This window comes from Atta colombica, unplaced genomic scaffold, assembly GCF_001594045.1.
Source record: "Atta colombica isolate Treedump-2 unplaced genomic scaffold, Acol1.0 scaffold102, whole genome shotgun sequence".
NCBI classification, from domain to species: domain Eukaryota; kingdom Metazoa; phylum Arthropoda; class Insecta; order Hymenoptera; family Formicidae; genus Atta; species Atta colombica.
In genome coordinates this window covers 2,075,883-2,098,690 of record NW_017259187.1, presented here as the reverse complement: position 1 = coordinate 2,098,690, position 22,808 = coordinate 2,075,883, and the positions used below count along the sequence as shown (strand labels likewise).

Genomic DNA, 22,808 nt, shown 5'->3' with positions numbered 1-22,808 from the left:
TTCTTTATATTTTATATATATATATAGTATATATTTTATATTTAAGGACGTGTAGAATTTATTGTTTCATCCTATTTTCTGTTATAATTTTCAAAATGCAATAATTTTAAAAATACCGTTTATAAAATATATATTTCTCCAGATTCTATGATTCTTCTTCATTTTTAAATATTTATAAAATATTTATATCTTATAAGATATAAAAAAGTGAACATATATAAATATATTTAATGGCAATAATGATGTGATAAATCATTTTTAATTCAAAAATACTAAAATTAAAAATTTTATTTGATACTAAAATTATTTTTATCTAAAAATTCTTTATAGATTCTGCGATTTTCGACTTACAGAATCTTTAAATTCGCCACTGGTTTTACGAGAATTTTGGCCACCAATCGATCGATCTATCTTATGTGATGTGCCACAGAAATGATTGCAAAAAGTGGCCGAGAAACGGTTCCGACGACACCTCCCGCTGTGGCATGAATGGCGATCACGGTTGACCCCCTACACGCGAGGAAAACCCCATTTTAAAGCGAGTAATCGCGATAACGCGTCCTTATCTGGAATATTTAAGTGTTCCATCAGCACGTCCGGCGCACGCGCATGAATGACTGTATGGCAGTAGACATCGAGAAGAATATGTTGAAGGACAATTGGAAAGTGGAGGTCATCAACCAGCTGTGTCTAAGAAGATAGATCTCGATACATAAATATGCAAGAAAAAAAATCGATTTTACTGAAAGCTGGATACAAATCTGGAAAATAATTTTGTTGAATCATCAAAATAATTACGTATATCACTGCAGATATCAAAGGAATAATGGCAACCATTCTCATGAATTAAATAACCTTTTTGTTACTTTTAACCTCCCCACGTGTGTTAAAATACAAATCAATCCATTTCTGTTAGTTTCAAAGTAAGCAACATCGGATGTTCAGATTAACGTGCACTTAAGTAAATAATAAACTAAATTTGAGTCAAATTTAATACATTTTATTCAATTAAATCATTTAACTCTATTACTTTAGTTAAATTAACGATATATTGAATAGTAGCGACCTATAGAAATAATTAAAAATAATTCAAATTGGATGTAACCTAACATTATGAATTTAAAGGTGATAGAGATTTCAAGCACGGTGATCAATGCCGCAAAAAAAAAGTTTTGACATTCTAGCAATCAAGTGTCTTTATTTGGTGGTCCAACAAAATTATTGTTAAATATGTATCTGGTTAAATTTTTAGATACTCCAGCAAAAAATCTATAATATCTAATACAAAACTAAATAGATGCATTTTTATAGCAAAAAAAAAAAAGAAATTACTCATAAATTATTTCACAAAATTATTTTGTAAAGAAAGATAAAAAAATCTTGCTGAGTTTTTAAAAATTTTTCTATTTCTTCCACTAGGACATAATATAGCTAATAAAATCCGTTCTCTCTTCTCCCATAATGCGTAGTCGAATTAATAATTTTACGACTCGTCGTGGTAATCGACAATCGATATAATAATAATGATTGAAAATTAATCTCCCAAACGCACTTAACAAAAGTGGAACAAACGGATTAATATGGATATGGACATGGACACGCAAAGTAACTCCGCGAATAACCCCGCAAATGAATATTTAATATTGCCGGAAGTCATGTATGGAAAATCATGTCGATCGAGGAGCGTATCGCTCCCTTTTCTCTTCCCTTTTTCTTCTATTTCCTACACATATATTTTCGTAGTTACCTTCCAAGCAACTTATGATATTTAACGATCTCAGGAATGCGTGACGATTCCTTTGACTTGCTTTTCAAGCACGCCGCATCTTTAAACGAACATACAAACAAAAGTTCAATAAATAATACAATCACAAATGTTTTCGTCTAGTATACATATATTATTTTTTTAATTTATTTCGTTGCGAATATATCAATCTTGCATTTCGATCGCGTTAAAACGCTGTTTCTAATGCATACTTATGCAGTTATTTATATAATATCTGTATATCTATTTGTTTACATAATCGTAAGGAATTTACTAGAGTAAATTAGAATAAAATAAAAAAAAATGTTTAATAAAAAAAAATAAAAAAGAGAGATGCGAACTATGCTTCCACGTAATGCATTTTGAGTAACGCCAAAATAGTCCGACATGTAGTTATTTATATTAAAACACTATGAAATAAATTATGATCGTGATTATGAAAAGTAAATTATAATTTTTTTTAATATATAAAAGTGGTAACTCGAAAACGATTTATTTCCGGATCTATGTTTATATGTAGCCTTTTTTCCTTCTTTTTGGTTCCTGAATTATTTCCTGAAGTATTGGGGACAATTTTCCGGACACCCTGTATGTGTCAGATTTATATTTTTCATCAATCAACTATTATTACATCGTAAAATCGCAAATTTTTTTTATAACTATACATGCAACAAATATACTTACGTTTGTCTTTAATAATAAATCAAATAAAATAAAAAAAAAATAGATGCAATAATTCATTCAGGAATTTTCTGTGACGATTAAATTTATGTGTATACCTTAGAAAGTCTGCAAGATTTATGTGATAAAAGTAAATGTGTGGGTTTATAAAACATAAATCTCGTTTCTTTTGCTTCTTTAAAAAATTGCTTTTGTATTCAAACATCATACCTCTTTTAGAACAGAAATCCCTAACTCAAAGCTGATTCGCTTTCCAACTCTGTTCTCTCACACACGCAAGCACCATCAGTTTATCATATAAGCTGTCTTTAAAACTGTAGTCATTGCCGCTTGATCAATATAAAACCAATTTTCTTTTAATAAAAGCAATTTAGATTACTTCTTTTATTTTCATACTTAAATATTTTGATATTTAAGCCACTAATTCTTTTGGCGTATATACAAATGTATTCATAGAATTATTAAAAGAATCATCAATATATTTATAAAAATATTCGATATACTTTGACATTTTCGTCAAAGAGAAATTCATGCCAAATTATTCAAAGATCCATAAGTAAAAATCACGGCGATACAGAGACACCTCTTATATACGAATAAAAATTGTCGTGCGTGCGACAATATTATTTAATAGCCTATCATAAATTTCGACAACTCGACACATCGATAGACACACTGACGCGGACAGTTTCGACGATCGATTTATGGGATTAAAATTCGAACCGATTCGTACGCGGATTTTCTACGTCGTGGCGAACATATGTTGCCTACGTAGCCACGCACGTAGCCGGGTAGCTTTTGTTCACGGCGCGCCGATCGATCCGAGGGATCGTGCAACATTGTGCTCCATAGAAACAGAACGAAGCGCTCAGGGTTTGGGCCAGGTGGTCTTCGCCCTTCCCCACTTGACGCGAGCGGTGGAACGGCGGTTGGGTAGAAACGCGAAACTCGCGCGCACGCATCAACAGCTGTTCCGCGTTATCGACGATCCGAGCAGGAAAATCTACGATTCACCGTCTCGTGCACGGCTGTACGGCGACCCATCGAAACGGGTAACGAATGTTTACGACGCGCCGATATGGCAGCGATATAATGCTCGATATTGTAGCACTCGACACGCGCGCACATGATGATACTAAGTTAAGCCATCGAGCTTTGCATATCCTTAATGAATTTCGTAGACGGGTAGACGTTCCTTCGGAGAAGGAGGTACATATCTCGACAATAATCATTTCTGAGTTCTGTAAAAGATCCCGACCGTACAAATCCAATACTCGTGGAATATCTTGTGTACTTTAATCATCTTTGTTAAATCTCACGTATCATCACAGAAATTTCTACTGATCCACACAATGGCTGAATTCAGCAGAACAAGTACAACTGTTGTAAGATTGTAAGAATAGCTTCGTTACTTGAAGAGTTCCATGATACGTATTTCTTCACGAAAAGCGATTTTCTTTCAATAATTTATACTCGAAAACAATCGATGCTTCAATATTTTCGTTAAGAAGATCTTGGGCGGTATTCATAGTCGATTTTTATATTTAAGATTATCCTAAAATTACCTATAATTTTAAGATGTCATGAACCAATTAGAGGGTTCTATTAACATCTTAAGACATACTTGAGATAATTTTTAAATAAGAATCGATTATAAATATCGGCCGATTTTGAATTGTTCAAAAGATTTATCATTATAGAAGGATATCAGACGAATTCAAGATACTTTGTGAAAGCTGGCAAGTGTGTATCTCTTGTTTTGCAGCACGGTGGTGCTCATCGGACGGATTTACGCGTTCAACAACTCCACGCGCGTTGCGACGACGCAGCAGGAGTGGTCGTATGGTACATCATAATTAATGGCTATTATTATCCAGACATTCTTCACTGTTCTAATAATAACACCGTCGCCCACTTTCTACGATCTATTTCTGTCTACTTACGTACTCCCCGCGAAACGCTCGCTCGCGCGCGCTCATATAAAACGGAAGTTTCGAGACCGTCATTAACGATTTCACGCTTAATCATCGATAAAATGCACGTGAAGAGACGTCAACTCTCTCTTTTTCTTTCCCTGTAAGTCTTCTTTACAGATATAAAGTAACAGGTGACTTAATTTTGAATATGAAGTTGTATTATGTATTCACAAATGTTCCTCATTAAAAAAAATCTTTAAACCATTAATGTGTTATAAATACATATAATAATTTATAAATTAACAAGCAGATTTGATTCCAGCCTTATTTATACTTGTCTTGAGCATTGTCTTGAGCAATTTTCATTACCATAATATACGTTATTTAGTATCTTACAATATTTATTTGGGAAAATCATATTTATAAAAATAAATTTCTTAATAACATTACTTTTTAAAATTTAATTATCGAACAAACCCTTAAATATTTCACTGTGAAGGATACAATTGATTTCAATAATTGAATTTATTGTCATTTTTTTTTTCACACGTAACTTTACGTACCATGTCACAATTACTGATGCCTCAAGAAATCTCAAGAAAACTATGATAACGCCGTTAAAGAAGATAAATGTAACATCGACCCATTTCCAGGCAATAATTTTCCTGAAATGCAGCATTTCAATTATGAAGCATAGAAGGTATATTGTATGCGATAACATTGGGAATGAATATTCTAAGCTATGCAACTGTGTCACGGTTATTGCGTTCACTTCCAGGAACTTCAAGATGTCGCCGTGCGAGATGCATGTATAATGAACAGATAATTAAAATAGAAAGTAAAAAAAAAAAGATAAAAAATTATGCATCAGAGCAGGATGAACCGCGGCTGTTTCTAAAACGGTTAACAGAGATAAAGGAACTCAATCTCGCATATCATTAACAAAGAGGCATCGCGAGGAATCGATCGAACACGTCAATCGATCGCGGGCTTAAAACTTCGCGACGTCGCGCAACGTTATCTTATTTATTTATATTTACAAGTGCGACTGTCATCCCGACCTCGTCGTTTGCTAGGCGCGAAGAGACAACAAGCACTTTGTCCCTGACGTGGAAGTCGTTCGCTTCTCTTCGCCCGCCCCATCCATTGACATTCTCGTCGCGATGTCGGCGACGTCTTCCCCCTGGACTCGTCTAAGACGTCGATATTGAAAACGCGTGACTAATGATTATTGGCCGCAGTGTGTTTAACAGCTGAAACGATACGCGTCGATCCGCCACGTGACCTCCGTCTGACGGAACTCACGGCGGAATCGCAAAACGCCACGAGTACAAACGACTTTTTGTGAGAATTCGATGAAAAAGCAAATCAACAACCGAACGACTTAAAAATGCATTTAAAAATATTTACATGGAAATATTATTAAGTAACCTTCGCTTTTTGACCGAATAAAGACTCTTTTCTCTTATTTGTGTACAAGAGATACATTTCACGTTACTAGTTGAAAAAATTAATTATCTATAAAATTTGTTCGCAAAATTTGTTCCATTCCAGTTGTATGTGTTTACATCACTGATGTTCTGCTTTTGTCACATGTACCTTATTAGATTGCTCTGCAATATTATATTGCAACAATGTTCTATACGAATACCGAGACTTGCCTATGCAAATTTTTGTATGAATTATCGACATGAATAATTAATGACAAAGTATGCTTTAAGCTAATGCTTTATGATAAAAGCAAAAAGTTATTTGTGTAAAATGCGGAGAATACATCTTTATTTCATGCTTTTATTTTGAAAATGCTTTTTGTTCCTTCTACCCGCTTCGCTTTTTATACACGCGTAACGTAAAAAGCACGTTTAACGGCTAATTTGCGCCGACTGCAATTATTACAAATGTACAAAGTTGTTTAATCGCATAATGCAATAATGATCAAATTTAATTTTGTTTGCAAAGAATTCCCGCGCACGAGTAACGTGTACAAGACCATTTGCGCAGCATATAATGATGTACACGTATGAATAATAAATCGCGGTAAAATATTATATATAAATGCAAGAATTATCAAGGTGACGATCTTTGATTCTGCATAATAAAGTAATCGAACTTTAAACGTCTCCACTAAGCTTTGCAATTTTTTTTTAATTTTTTGCTGAATCCAAAATTGGAAGTTAATAGTCATATTCAAAAAAGAAAACATTTTTGAATTTCATGTTAATAAAAAATATGAGAAATTTTCATATTTTTTGTATATATGTGCTGTAAAGATTAATAAAAAAGGTAATATTTCGCGCATACTAGATATGTATGTACCTAATGTGACTTAAGCATAATATTTCTCTCTTTCATAAAGAAATGTTAGAAAATTGAAAAAGCAATCCAATATTATTTTTATAAGATTGTAAGCGTATTATATGTCAATAAACATGTCAATAAACATTGACATGTTTATTGACATATAAGAATTCGCAAAAACTGTGAAAAAACAATGTTCCAAACAATGAATATTCTTCTCTTTGCTTATCTATTTATCTACTTATTTCTACAATGTTTAGCAGATGAATTAGAATCCATAATCTAGAATAACAAAGATACAAAAAAAAAACAGACGTGTACATTCAATATACCTATAAGTCGATCATATTGGTTCTATCCTACAAAGAGTTTCTCCTCTTTGATTGTAAACGTTGTGACAAAAATATAAACTAAATATATAGTGTTGTAAAGCATAAATTCAGAAACTACAATAACAATATTGAAATTAATATCTAGCTTTGGTAATTACAGGAAACAATTACTCACTTACAAAATATTACATCACAACCATGACATTGCATTTTGTTTTATCGACAATAACAGAATGAACAAATTGAGCAATAAACTAATGCAATTGAATCAGACGGACAACCTGTACAATTTAAGCTATCATTGCTATTTGTTGAATTAATCGTATAATTATTTACAAACCGCGAATAGGGCGTTTTGAATACAAGCTCATATTGGATCTGATTATCTTAGGTACATTGTGCTATATAGACACCAGAATCGCGCGGTTGCTTTAAAGCGCGGTGTGAATGCGAGAATTTTTTTTTAAAGAACGGAATGGAAAGATAGAAAAAGAAGAAAGAGAGAAAGAGAGACAAAAGAAAAATATGTCGCTTAGCGAGTTGCGGTGAATAAAGGGAGAAAAGCATCGTACACGTGACCGCGCAACGTATGCTTTTTCGCACTTAACGTATGTTAGACGACGGTAGTTGGTATAAGCCAGGCATAAACAATCGTAGCTTGTCTTAAGCCCACAATTGCATAAACGTAGTTGTAAGTGATTGTACATTGAAAGAAAAGATTGGTTGCTACAGCAAATTAGATGGTAAAATATGGTATAGCATTTTTAATTGGCTGCAGCAACCAATTAAAAATGCTATATTTTACCATCGTAATTTGTTGCAGCAGCCAATCTTTTCCTTCAATGTAATTGTAAAAATTGATTAATCACAATTGAATATGAGGAGAATATTTTGATTGATCAATTCTTACAGCTACGCTTACGTAATTGTAGAATGGACTTTAACTTTTAATCGACATTTTGTTTCTCTTTACATAAACGACATCGATGATGTGCGACAGATTGCGACAGGTTTCAAATTTTATTATTACATCTTGTATTATGTACATATTTACTTCTTATATCCTACATCTCGTTTTAGCCGACAGTGCCGCCTTATCTCTTTTAAAAATTTGTCCGGTGTATAAGATGATCTCAAAATTTAAAAATTTTATAATTTATGTTTATAAATTACAATCAAAATAATTATCATCATGCGCATTGGATCCCATCGTATCGCATCTCGATTGCATCTACCCCTCATTTTCTATATTCTTAGAGTCGCTTAATTTTTTTTTTAATTTATTCGATATGTAAGTAGATCACTTTGAATTTAAATTAAAGATTTAAATTTAAATTACAATCGGAATTTTATCATGCGCATTGAAACTTTCGGATAAGAATCGAGAAAGACATGCTGAGTCATGGAAACGTCTGTAATTGTATGTTTATTTACATAAACATACAATTGCAGACGTTTCCATGACGTATATGTAAATAAATGATTAACTCAGCTCATGAAAAAAAAATAAATAAATAAAGAATAGAGAACAATTAAGATATTACGTCGTATTCTTCTTCTCCGTCCTCAAGTATCGCGCGCTTTTAGGGCGCGCATTATCTCGCGACGCGCGTGGTCCGCAATGGCGCCGCGGGGCTAAGAGTCAACTAAGTACCATCGCGGAACGTGTCGCCTATTATTAGACGCGTCGTTTCCGCGTACGGGCACGCAGGCAGACCGCGTCATGCACACGCTGAGACGGCGACGACGCGACACGACTGCGCTCAAAGAAAGTGGAGTCGTCGTTAATATCGTTTCGGCTCGAAACTGAATCACTAGCCAGCGACTTCTCCGCATCTCCTGACGCTTCCGCATGCGAGCGGAAACGGAAAGAAGCACATCCAAAATTAAACGATGATTTTGAGAAGCAGGACACACGCGCGCGCGCACACACACACAAGCGCTTTTCCTATTCATTTTCGAAAACGAATAGGATAAAAGATATTGCTCCCTTATTTCAAAAAATTAAAAAAAAAAACGTAATTTTCGAGTTTATTAATAATTATTACCATGAATGAGTTGTAAACGTTACTCTGTCAATCATTGAAATGAAGAAAGTGGATTAATTTAATTTTACGTTCCGTCGCAATAATTTTTTCTCCCTCCTTTTCAAGACTTGCTCAATCTTCATTCCAAAAGATACAGTAATTTTTTTTTGTTGTGTCACTTTTAAAATGAGGAAATGGTATCATAGAATACAAAGTACCTTTATAATTATTATTAAATATAAAACACAAATTCTAATGTACATATCAATTCTAATGTACGTATTAATACAATTAAACATATTACAATTCGTTGTAATTCTACTGTATTCTTTTACATATTGGTACAAGTACAAATTAGTTCGGTCTGTTTTTTTGTGCATTTATTTCAAAACAAAATGAATGAACAGATCGATTAAAGTATTGTCCATCGCTGCCTACTACTTTTCCCATCTCTCAGGCAATTTTCGAATTCCATCTCGAAAAAAATGACTCGTCTTTGGAGGCGATCTAATTTTGGAGCCAATTTTCGATTTCTGAAAGAACTGATGACTTGCTGCATCCTTCGGAACAACCAGTAATCAGAAGGAACAATGTCCGAAGAATACGGCGGATGCGGTAAAACATCCCATTTGAGCGTTTCCAAATATTTTTTTACGACTTTAGCGACATGAGGCCGAGCGTTGTCATCAAGAAGAATAACTTTATCATGTCTTTGCTTGTATTCCGGCCGTTTTTATCACAATGCATGGCTCAAACGAATCAATTTTAGCCGATACCGATCGTCCATAATGGAATCGCCAGGTTTCAGCAGCTCATAGTAAACAAGACTCTTTTGGTCCCACCAGATACAGAATATGATCTTTGAACCATGAATGTTCGGCCGTAGTGTTGAGGTCGATGGCAATAATTGACCGGACTTAGCGTAGTATTTTTTTCTTCTTGGGGTTATCGTAGAATATCCACTTCTCATCTCCAGTCACAATCCGATACAAAAAAATCTTTTCTCTGTTGTCTTTGAATCAGTTATTCGCAAGTGAAAAATCGCCTTTCAACGTCTCTCGGTTTCAGTTCATAAGGCACCCAATTTCCTTGTTTTTGAATCATTCCCATGACTCAATCGTAAAAACAAAAACGGCTTGTTGAATGATTCTGCAAGCTTCTCTTGTGTTTGACTCTGATCTTCTTCGAGTAATACCTCTAATTCTTTGTCTTCGAATTTTTTTGGCTGTCCAGAGCGAGGCTTGTCTTCAACGCTGAAATTTCCATCCTTGAAACGTCGAAATCATTCCCTACATGATTTATCAGTTGGAGCAGTGTCTCCATAAACTTCGACAAGCATTCGATGGGCTTCAGCCGCACTTTCCTTCCAATTAAAGCAGAAAATCAAAAATCAAACCTCCCGCAAATGCTTGATTAACACAAAATTCGACATTTCAAACACAGTAAAAATCAAGATTTTTGTGATATAAACTAAATATTATTAGCAGATGTTTAACCTCTCTGAAACCGCCAAAATCAGCTGTCACTATGAACTATTCACAACAGCTGGAGCTATCTTTAGGGAAACGGACCGAACTAATTTGTACTCCCAATATGTAGAATCTAATATCTAATTTTTAGATATAAATTTATAAGTCTAACATTAATAGAAAAGCAGGAAAGAATATAGAAATTCACTCTTCATTTAATCAAGGAAGACAAGTAAATCAAGGAAAACAAAAACTTTTCAACGATAGTGTAATTGTGCATCCCGATCGCATCCATTACACTATTTTAATATTCAGAAAAGATTAACGTGGAGCTTCATTTAAGCGAGATATTCCGATCAGAAGAGTTCGTGCGTTTTCGCGCGTAACGAAAGTCGACACGCAATGTTTATCGTGGTTGCACATTTCGGTTCGCACGTCATTCATTTCCCGTTTCGAACACAAGCGGCAGGAATCAACGTAACCTGATTTCGTGCAACATAATTACGCCCGAACGGATGCACCGGCATGGGGAGGAGGCACTTTCACGCAAAATGCAGCATACGTGTAATCCCCCTTCGTAATAAAAGCCACCTATATCTTTTCTTCGCATTACGCGATTTTATTTCTCACAACGCGACGTTATAGGCTAAATCAAATCTTATGGCGAATTCAATTGGACACACTAGTGCGTACTATATTAAAATCGTTGTAGGTATACTGATTTAACTCTTACTCCCTCTAGTCATTTTTTATTTCTCACTCGCTATTGTGAGGTCATTCGCGTTTTATTAAACGGATTACACACATTGAAAGAAAAGGTTGGCTGCTGCAGCAAATTAAATGATAAAATATGACATAGCATTTTTAATTGGCTACAGCAGCCAATTTTTGATTGCTGCAGCCAATTTTTGTGTGTTGTGTTAGCCTATCCGCAATGTCAGTATAGAATTTCGATTGGCTAATGCAATCAAAAATTGGTTGCTACAGCCAATTAAGAATACTATATTTTACCATCTAATTTGTTACAGCAGCCAATCTTTTTTTTTCGGTGCACTGTAATGATTTTTAACCGTAATTTTAACTTACAATTAGTTTCAATATTCTAGAATTAAAAAGTAAAATGGCAATAACAATTGACGAAACTATGTAATTTTGGCACGTACCCTACTGGCGTAACACGCGAAATTTGGCTTGGACACGAGTGATCTCATAAGGGGTAATGAGGGTTAATCTGAATGCAAAGCCCATTCTACAATTGTATTAGCATAGTTCCAAGTGATTGTAGCTGTAAGAATGGACCAATCACAGTCGAATATTCTCCTTAAATTCGACTGTGATTGTTCAATTACAACTACGCTCACTTATAACTATACTCTGAAAGAAAAGATTGGCTGCTGCAACAAATTAGATAAAATATGGCATAGCATTTTTAACTGCAGCAGCCAATTTTTGGTTTGCATTAGCCAATCGAAATCCTATACTGACATTGCGAATAGGCTAACACAATAAAAAAATTGACTGTTGCAGCCAATTAAACAAACTATGCCATATTTTACCATCTAATTTACTGCAGCAATCTTTTCTTTCAGGGTGTTTATGCAATTATAGAATGAGCTTGAAAATAAAATGTAAATATTTTGAATTATTTATAAAAAAGTTATATTTTACACCTAACAACACAATTGAATTATATTTCACGGTTCAATTTCTGTGTTGATAATAAACTCATATCTTTATGTCTTTATTTGTACGATGGCTACAGTACGATGGCCAATATGTGTACTGAGTGTGTCCAATCAAATTCGCTATTAGATTACGTATCGGATCCTCTCGCGGAAACAAGTTTTTCTGAATGATTCGGGCATTCCGCACGGGACATTTCTGTCGAGGCTTTACTCGTAACTTTTTCGAAAACGCATAGACAAACGTTATTTCCACGAAACGCGACGCAATTTGCATAATTCGTGCGTGATATCTCGTGTCGTGATTTCGCTGAAAGCGGAAATCGAGCGGCGCGTGCAAGCACGCATTGGAATTTTAAACAGACGTCTGTTTACTTCGCGTGTATGAAATTTAATTGCGACGACCGTCACAGCGGGCTGCCTCGCTAAAAACAGATATAAATATACGAGTCCCGCCGTCCGCCGCGACATTCCGCTTATTGCACAGCTCGATCAAAAATTACCGTACTGCGACTGTCCATTAACGTCAATGAAGATCGCGATCGCGCGTGGGATTACGACGTTAATATTCTTCATGCAGGTATTGTGCTTTCTCGACCGCCGGTTCGCGTAACGTGGGAATCTATTAAAAGGATCGTTATCGGGTGTGCTTTTCTTTCTTAATCGAGCGCGGATGTCTGCGGCGGGCGAAAGGTCAAACAATTCCTTCGAAGACTCGCGAATACGAACACGGGCCGAAAGGTCAGAATTTTACGAGAATACTCCTCGTAAGCACGTGGCTACAGGGTAATAGACAAAAAATGAAACGCGCGTGCGATTAAATCCGACTTAACCCTCTCGAGTAGAGGTTTTCCCTTAAGTGGGGTTTCAAACACTCGTATTATCCCAAATATGGTTTTGTGACTTTATCATGCGTTTAAGACGAAGATATGTCAGAGAAAAATGATAAAATACGAAAGAAAAGAAGATTGTCTTTCTGTATCGACTACAAAATTAGGACAAATAAAATATATCAAAACGCGTTACATTAAAGTTATTCGTGTCATTCTCACATCGTACGATTTTTCTAAAAAATAATTTATATTTTATCATGTTAATTTAATGATGTTATTTGTGACTTCTACGATGTCTTATTACATGCCTGTCTTTTATAAATAAGTATAATTTTATTATTTCTGATTTACATCAGATTATCCATTAAATAAAATATTATCTTAATAAATATGTTAAAAACAAATTCTTTATTCCTATTCTATTTTAGAATAGATCTTTTCATAACAAAAATCATGTCAAAGCAGAATTAAAATTTAAGAATTTATACGGATTGAGTTTTAGAGATGCAAATAAATATAAGCATATTATTGGTCTAATTATATATACAATAAGTCTAATGTTAACAAACAATTAATGTCTTTGACAAAATGTTTCTCATAAAATTACAGTTATAATAATTTCAAAAGTATGGAATTATTTGAATTCTTTAAAATTAAAAATACAATTTAAAAATTACAAACAGCAAAAAGTTATGTAGTATATGTTTATTTATTAAATCTTAATATTTCTTGAAATAGTACTAAGTAAATAAATTACTTAAAATAAATAAATTTAATCACTAAAAAAAATAATAATTAAATCAAATTAATAGTTTTGGTATCAAATAAATATATGTCTACATTTAGTAAATATTTACTTAGAACTATAAAAACAATATTTATTAAAATTTAGTATTTTTTTCTGTGTATGCATTCAAAAGGTTTTAAATTTTATGCTACGCTTGAACGGTTGAAATAAGAAGGCATAAAACTTAAGCTTTAAGCTCTAAACTGTAAAAAATTGACCAGCCATAGTCGACTATTTTTCTCACATTCGATCAGCCAATTTCTACCGCTTACGGCTTCAACTTAAGATTTACGTCTCAAAATCTCATTGTAAATACCGTTTTACATATTTCAGTGCCTAAAGAATTTCTTCTTGCGAAATACGTAGAAATGTGTAAAAAGACTTAACAACACACAGTAATCGGTCGCGTATGTGAAATCCGTCTCCGTTTTATCGGCGTTGACTTCTTTCACTGCGCAAATCAAGGTGCGTTCGCACCTTGATAAGTTCAAAAAAGGTTTCCTTAGAGGCAGCAAATACACCTGATAAATGTTATCCGTAACTGACCTACCATCGATATCTCGCTTGTGTCCTCCTTCTCTTTCCATCTTTAAGCCGGTCCTGCCGGCAAACCTGTGAAATAACGCTGAAAAATGTGTAATTCGCAGAATTTCACGATTGGATATCTCACGCGTGATGAATCAGTTACAGTACATAACGATAAGAAAGAGCGACAAGCGCTGATTAAGCAGGCGTCGTGATGACGAAAAAAAAAAAAAAAAAAAAAAAGAATTCGCTCAGCTGGCCTTTAAGTATGAATTTCAACCCGAGTTAAGCAAGTTCTCTTTTTACTCTTTTCTTTTTTACATGCGTTTCTCCGTAGACTACGTGTGTATTGCGTTATAACGATTTTATTGGATAATTTTTTTTTAGATTAATCTTTACACATAATTACGTAAATGTAAGTACAGAATAAAAAGCGATTCACTAGTTTCATTAGAAACAGCTGATTGATGTAAAAAACAAAACCCTAATAATCCTCCAGTAGTTTTTATATTAATAAAAAATGTAATTCACCTGCATCATATAATAAAAATAAATCACGTTTCTTTATCACACGATTTACCAAAACTCATTTTTATCAGTATCTTGCATTGAATGTTACTTGCTTCATAGATTTCATTTGTCCCAATATAGAAAGTTCAGTAAAAATAGTCTCTTTGTATCGACATAATTGCGATATTCATAAAAAAATGTGACAAAAATGTAATTCGCTTTCAATAGTAATTAATTCATAAGCTGAAATTAAAGGTAATGCGCAGTGCATTTCGGATCGGTCATTTGAAGAAACGGGAAAACGAAATCACATGAAGCAAAATCACGTTGATCAATACGAATGGAGCGCAGAGAGTGCCGCATTCCTGTTTTAAGTACACGGGCGATACACGCGGTGACTCGACACGTTTCAGAGAACAGCATTGTTAGCGTCGACGCGTCGAAAGTCATAGCGAATCAATAAAGTGGAAATCCTGAAGCGATGAGTGCAACCAAGACGCTCGGTAACCTCCCCAAGAAGGAGCTCCCCCCCTCGAGGGAGGATCCATGTATAAGCTGGCGACGATGTCATTAGCGAAAAAAAAACATTTACCGGTACCGACGTAATCGCGACCTGTTCACGATTCAGCTTGGAATAAGTTATCGATTCGAGGCACGTAATTTAATATCAAACTGATAATAACGTCGCCGCGCGTCAAAATTAGGGTCTTATTTCGGAAGGCAGTGCACGTACACGTGGACAATATGAGGATCGATGATATTCGAAATACAATCGGCACTATCGTACGGAGACGATCATATATTTGCGCATTTTTTTTACGTAATAAGATAACAATAATTGATTTAAGATTAATCGTAAAGAATCTACGCTTCCTTGAAATTATTCTACAACCGAACCTACACCAAGAAAAATGGTTGAAAATGGACGAACCAGAAGATTCTGATTATATCAATCAGGATTCCGGTTATCTCATTTTAGTAGATTTAACTAGAAAATTTTCTAGTAGATTTAACCAGAATTTTTCAAAAAAATGATGTTATCAACAGCATTATTTTAATTAAAAATAATTTTGTTAATTCACAATAACACTATTAAAACAAACACTATTGAAACAAATAACACTATTGAAACAAATAAAATTATATTAAAACAAGAGTATGATTATTAATGTATTTCATTAATTTGATTTTAATGTATTAATAGCGTTATTATTAAATAAACTAAATTATTTTCAATTAAAACAATACCTACTGTTAATATAACATTATTTTTTCCAGTGTACATAATTCACAAATCTATTCATTTCTTCTACTCAGTGAAAATTCACGTAAAATTTAACAGTGAAACAGTATTTATAATCATAAAATTACGAAAAAAAATCGATATCTCTCTCTCTCTCTCTCTCTATCTATCTATCTATCTATTTTTCTCTTGAATATGCTTTCGAGAATTAGTTCATATCAGTTTTCGGAGAAAAACTATTCGTACAATCCAAGATATCACTCTATCCGATTTTTTTCGACGTCACCATACCACTTTTTCGGACGACGCGCGCAATACCGTGATTGCGCGATAATGCGAAATGCAGAATGGCGTGAAGACCTTACGCGATATCTTTCCTATACAGTGTTGCCACCTGTAGGATTTTTGCAATAATAAAGCGTTTTGACAATATTAACGGATTGCAAAGTCCGGCGACAGAATATTATGTATACGTTTAGAAGAAATCCTATATAAGAACTTCTTTATCAACGACTTTTACGCTTATCTTAAATAATTTATAAATCTATCAGAAACTTTAAAATAGAATTTCATCTAATTCTTATATAATTTTTACATAATTTTACATGCGTATGTATCTTGATGCCATAAGTGCATTTTAAAGTGTATTATATGTATGTATATTTTAATTTTTCAAATGTATCTCATATATGTAAAATTATAAATGAAATTTTGCTATAAATTTCGGCATGATTTACAAATCATCTAAAACAGGTATAAAATTCTAAAAAATAAACAAATGTTCGAAGATATCGAAATTAATATTAAGGTGTATTTAAATATTGATGTTTCATCATTTTGATTCAGAATTTTCTTTTTTCAGACACCATGTCCTTCCAAATCCATTTTTTAATTTTGAAATAATAAAATATAAATAATTTCAAAATCAGATGCTAATATTTTAGAAATAAAACTTTTTTTATGTATTTAGAATTCTTTTTCACATATAAAATAATGTCATGTATATACAAAATACATTAATTCGAACAATAATAATACTTCTCCGACTTATAAATTGAAAGATTAAAAAATTTCAATTATTTATTACTTTAAAAATATATCATTCCTTTTTTCTAACAATAATAAATTATAAAAATTTGTTTTTTATAAATATCCTTTTTAATTTCTTATCACTAAAATTTTTTTATATTTCTAAAACATCTGATTAATTTTGTGAATGCCTAGTAATAATTAAACGCGACATTATTCATATTGAAATGAATATATATATCATGAAATAAAAAAATTGATATATTTCTATCGTTACAAGTCAATACGATGTCGATTGCTATCGCGAATAAATATGTTTCATACGAGAGAGAGAGAGAGTCTGGATATTTCAGAGTCTGGAGAGAGATTGGATATTTCTAATACACAATTCACTTCTAATTCACAATTCTTCCTCTTTTATTTACATCAGAAGTACAATCAAATAATCAAAGAAATAGGGAACAGGAAACAGAATAGAGAATCGAACAGAGAATCGATATGTATCTAAAACAAGGTGAAAATAACTAAAATAAGTAAATTCACTAGATATAAATTAAAATTATAAATTCTAGTAAATTTTTCTAGTAAAATAATTTTTCTAATAATATTTTGATTCTAATAAATTTGCTCATTTTTGTGATTTTCATCCTGATTCAAGATTTATTCACATTGATATTCACATTGAAATCCTTCTTGTAACGATAGAAATATATCAATTTTTTTATTTCATGATATATATTCATTTCAATATGAATAATGTCGCGTTTAATTATTACTAGGCATTCACAAAATTAATCAGATGTTTTAGAAATATAAAAAAATTTTAGTGATAAGAAATTAAAAAGGACATTTATAAAAATCAAATTTTTATAATTTATTATTGTTAGAAAAAAGGAACGATATATTTTTAAAGTAATAAATAACTGAAATTTTTTAATTTAAAACGGGATAAATATATATTCAAGCATTAAAGAAAGAAAAAACGAAAATTCTAAATTTCTGAAGATCAAGTATATCTTGAAAAGAGATGGGAGTGAGAAAGAGAAAGAGATAGAATTATAAAAATAAGTAAATTCACTAGGCATTGATCAATAAAATTATAAATATTCTAATAAATTTACTCATTTCTGTAACCTCGTTTCAAAATACATAATCAATCCTGTTTTCTATTCTTTATTCTCCAATCTCTATTCTTTTTATTGCCTCTAATGTAATCACAGTCACGCATATCAGTAGATATCTACTATAACTTCCGGCGAAGAAATAAATTCAGAATTAGTGATTGCATAATAAACAGACAGATAATACAGTCTAATCGCACCATTGATAAATGTTAATTCGAATAAATACATTGTCCTTTAAGGAAAAGCAGAAAGATATTGATAAGACCAATTGCGTTACAGTATCAGTGCAATCTGAGCTGTATCACGCTTTATTTACAGACTCCCTTGGTCGCGCGGCTCAACGGTAAAAAAAGAGGGACTCGCTGTTTAAAACAGCTGTTTAAGCGGCGCGCCTGAATTGCTTGGAGGAGCGGAACCTGTGTGGTAGCGGAGTTGCGTTGAACGACATTATTCACATACGAGAGCTTTGAGGTTAGGATCTACTTGTGAAGGGACGCGCGAGGACGCAGCTGAGACGATCTCGAATTCTTGGAGGATTTTGTTCTTGAAACAAGATAAAAATGGCAAAAGTGAGCAAATTTACCAAGTACTGACCTGACTGATCAATGAAATTATAAATAGGAAATTCGCTCACTTTTGTAATTTTCGCCTCGTTTCAAAATATAGAATTTAAAATGTAAATTCCCTGATCTCAGTTTCTTTTCGTTCATTTCGGAACGTTATACGTACATTACTTATTTACACACACACGCGTAAATAACATGAGACGCGACGCGACAAGTTTATTATTTATTTTTATTGATGCACTGAACTGCATTACAATTTTCTTTTTCAATTTCGCCAAATATTTAATATAGGATCCGCTGCGTTTCTTGCACTTTTTGCACTCAGAATCTTCGCTTTTTTTCTTTTCAACGCCGAGTATGTATTTAGGTCTGCTCGCATTGCTTGCACTTTTTGCATTTAAAATCTTCGTTTTCTCTATCTTCAACGCCTGAATATATATTTATCTCGTTATAAGTTACAAACATTTTTTTAGAGATTTCAATAAATTTCATGCAATGCGAACAGATCTGTTACCTCATTTTAAGTGCAAAAATTTTTAGGGATTCAATACATCAATAGACTTGATCCTTTCCTTTCACTTCAACTTGGTTTTTTTCATTTTCTGGTTAATTTGTGATTTAAACTTAATTTTATCTGGTAATAATGTAAACATTGTGTTTTTTTTAGCTACAGTAAATTATTAAAAACTTGTTGGTTTTGTAATATATATAGCAGCTTTAAAAAATATTCAAAATCATCAGTTTAGTTTAGATTAAATTAAATCATCAGTTTTCTAGTTGATAAAAAGATATCATTTTTATGTTTTTCATTATTTTTATGTATTTCATCAAGTTGAACCTAACCATAAATTAAATACAAAAGAAAAAATCAGAGCTTTAAATACACAAAGCTTTCTCTTTTTAATGAACTTCTTTTGAACTTCTTGCATGGTCCATCATTTCTCTTATTTTCTCTAATAGGGAGAGAAAAGAAAGAAAACAAATCATGTAAAAAATTCAGCAAAAAGAACAGACGTGAAGAATATACTCTAATTCATGTATAAACAGACTAAGATTCGGTTTTTCATTATTTAATGAAATATAATGATTAACTTGCGATTTAAACTTGACTTCACTTAATTTGACAGTAATTAAAAAATTGAATTCTTCTTGCTGTAATTAATCACTAAACTAACTGCTTTGCAGTAATAATTTCAAAGTTATTGACAACAGAAGTCAATTCAATGATCAACCGTATATTAAAAAATACAATTTTTAAATTACCATTAGAGAGTCGATTGTCTTAAAATGAGGTAAAAAAGTTACAAAAGTGAGTAAATATTCACTAGAACATTTATAATTCATTATATTTCATTAATCAATATCTAGTGATTGCTCATTTTTATAATTTTCATCTCGTTTCAAGATATCACAATCGATTCTAACTATCCAAGTCTAACTACAAATTAACCGATAAATGAAAAACCGGACCCCAATGACGTCACGACGAATCACGAGTGACACACCGCTGCCTTCCGACCGTTCGATCGACTCGCGCGTCCCAAACCTAACCTCAAAAGAAACACACCACGCGGGCGCGATTCTTCGCGCGCGCGGAGCACGAGATAAAGAAAGGATTCGTATAGAGCACATACCTTCGACGCTCCTCACGCAAGCTGAAATACGTCCTCCTTTATTCTGTCACACTCGTGTGGCCTCTCTTTGTGCGGCGATTCACTTGAAAAAAAACAAGCCGGCGACGCCGTGAATGATAGACGAGAGAAATGGGTAGAGGTTGAGGGGACACACAAGGCAGGTAGAAATCCGGTCGAGAAAGTAAGAAAAATTCGCACTTATCGAACACACTGGACGATACAGATGTACATGCGCGTATACATACGTATGTAGATTTATGTATGGCGTTATAATACGCGGGGGAGACACCACGGTACGTTTTCACTGATTTCAATAGTCGCGCACTTCACCAATGGAGTTAGGTTTCACAGGTGAGGGGGGGGGTGAGATGGAGGAGGGCGACGAGGTGTAATAATGTCGGTGACAGCGGTAATAGTGGGAGAGGACGGAGCGGGGGAGGAGGGGGGGAAGGGGGAGGGCAAGAGAGATGAAAACTTGGATACTCGATGTTACGGTGTACTTCCTCTTCGCGCGCGAAACAGCGCGAGCACTCGCGAAACTAGCAGCGCACCTTCGAGGGAAACGGGATGGGAGAAGGGGGAAGGAAGGGGGAAAACCCACTGTCGGTGTCGAGCTTATCGTCGAGCTGTCACCGCGAGCATAATGAGCAGCGCGGGGCACCACTTCCCTCGGCCCCGGAACGTGCCGGATGACGACGCGGCTTCGCGCACGCACAGAAACAAACACACGCACGCACGCCACGCAACACACACACACACACACACACACACACACACACACGGGGGACACGACGAGCGCGAGCGCGCGCGCGGAATTGTATTCTTCGCTCGTGCCTTCGCTTGCGCCTTTCCTTTCGCCGATCGCAATCGGGTCGCGGCCGTGAAACTTTACTGTTGGTATCCGCCGGCGCGTTTCTCTTTCTCTCTCTCTCTCTTTCCCTCTCTATTCTTCAAAGTCGATCGGAGGACGCAAAGAAACGGATTCGCGAGGCGACGATTCGTCGCGCGGCTGGGCGTAACGTGCGCGACGATAATAGCGTTGATAATGTCGATATACCGGTGATTTGACGATCTGTCGATGACTGTGACTCACACACGTGGACACTCCGCTCCACCGCTCGGCCGTTTTGCCGAAGTGCGCCGAAGGGTCTCTTCACTGAGATTCCCGTTCCCGTGTGCGTGGAACACCTTTCTCCTGCTGTCGCTCCTCCACGCTCCGTCAGAAGTTAGAACGAAACGGTTGACAGTCCCGTACTCCGAAAGAGGGACGCGAGCGCGCCACCGGATCAGGTGGCGAGGTGGTATATTAATCCCGCGCTCGTAAGGCCCGGGTTTGTTTTCGTTGGCGCGCGCGAGAAAGAGAAGAAACAAGGGAGACGAAACAGATGGAGCACCCTCGATTTCCGGTTCCTTCAGGTTCTTTCAGGCAGTTTCAGATTCTTTCAGGTTATGACGAGATCGCGGCGTAACCGCGTGACGTCTCGCGGACTACTGACAGTACTAACTGACTCTACACTTGGCCGTTCGTTCGTTCTCGAGGACTATCACGTGGTATCGTCTTTCCCTCGTCGACGATGTCCTGCACTCTCCTTTGCACTCTGTTCGAAGGAACCCGGGGTCCCCGGGAGCCCGCGACGGGACCGACGGGACGACGGGCGCCTTAGGGACGCGCCCCGTCGACGATCCTCGCGCCTGACGATCACGAGGCGGCCGTTCCGTCGACTCCGGCGCTGCTGCCGCCAGACGGACGGAAAAGGAGGAGGAGGAGAAGGAGAATATGCGGTGGAGTGCGCGGTGCGGACGTACTACCGGCTGACACCCCCGCGACAGCGCCGCAATGAACTCGCCCGGTACCGAAGGGTCAAAAGCACCGCGGCAAAATAATAACAGAACGCAGCCGCCGACGCTGCTGTCGCCAACGACAGCGCGTGAGCTGGGCGGTCGCCGCTATTCCTGTCGCCGCCGCCGCCGTCGCCGTTGCCGTTGTCGTTGTCGCCGCCGTCACACGAGCGCGATGACCTTCCTCTCTCTACCTCTACTTCCTCTCCACCACCGCCCGAGATCAGCCGTCACCGGCAGCGGCGTCGTGCCGAGACAATGCCGCAGTCGACAAGACGGCACGGCAACAACAACAATAACAACAACGTCGTCGTCGTCGTCGTGCGCAAGTAACACCGCTGCTATTCCTGATGTTTTTGTTGTTGCCCGTCACGGGATTTTTGTAGCTACTACCTATAACGATGCTGTTGTCGCCGTCACCTGAGAGGATCCTTCTCTCGCCAACGTTGTTGATATCGTTGTTTTTGTTGTTGCTGGTGCTACTGTTGACGGTAGTAGCGATATTGGGGATGACGATAGTGGTGGTTGTTCGCGGCCGCGGGTTTTGG

At 35.4% G+C, this 22,808-nt stretch overlaps 1 long non-coding RNA gene across 1 annotated transcript in view; it reads right to left on the bottom strand.

The window, feature by feature from the left end:
* The window catches only part of LOC108687309, a 25,970-nt gene extending 3,168 nt beyond the window's left edge, over nt 1-22,802 (bottom strand). The window contains exon 1 of the long non-coding RNA XR_001931742.1: nt 20,422-22,802. This is a non-coding gene — a long non-coding RNA (uncharacterized LOC108687309). The remainder of the gene's footprint in view (nt 1-20,421) is intronic.
* Between the last annotated feature and the right edge of the window lie 6 nt (nt 22,803-22,808).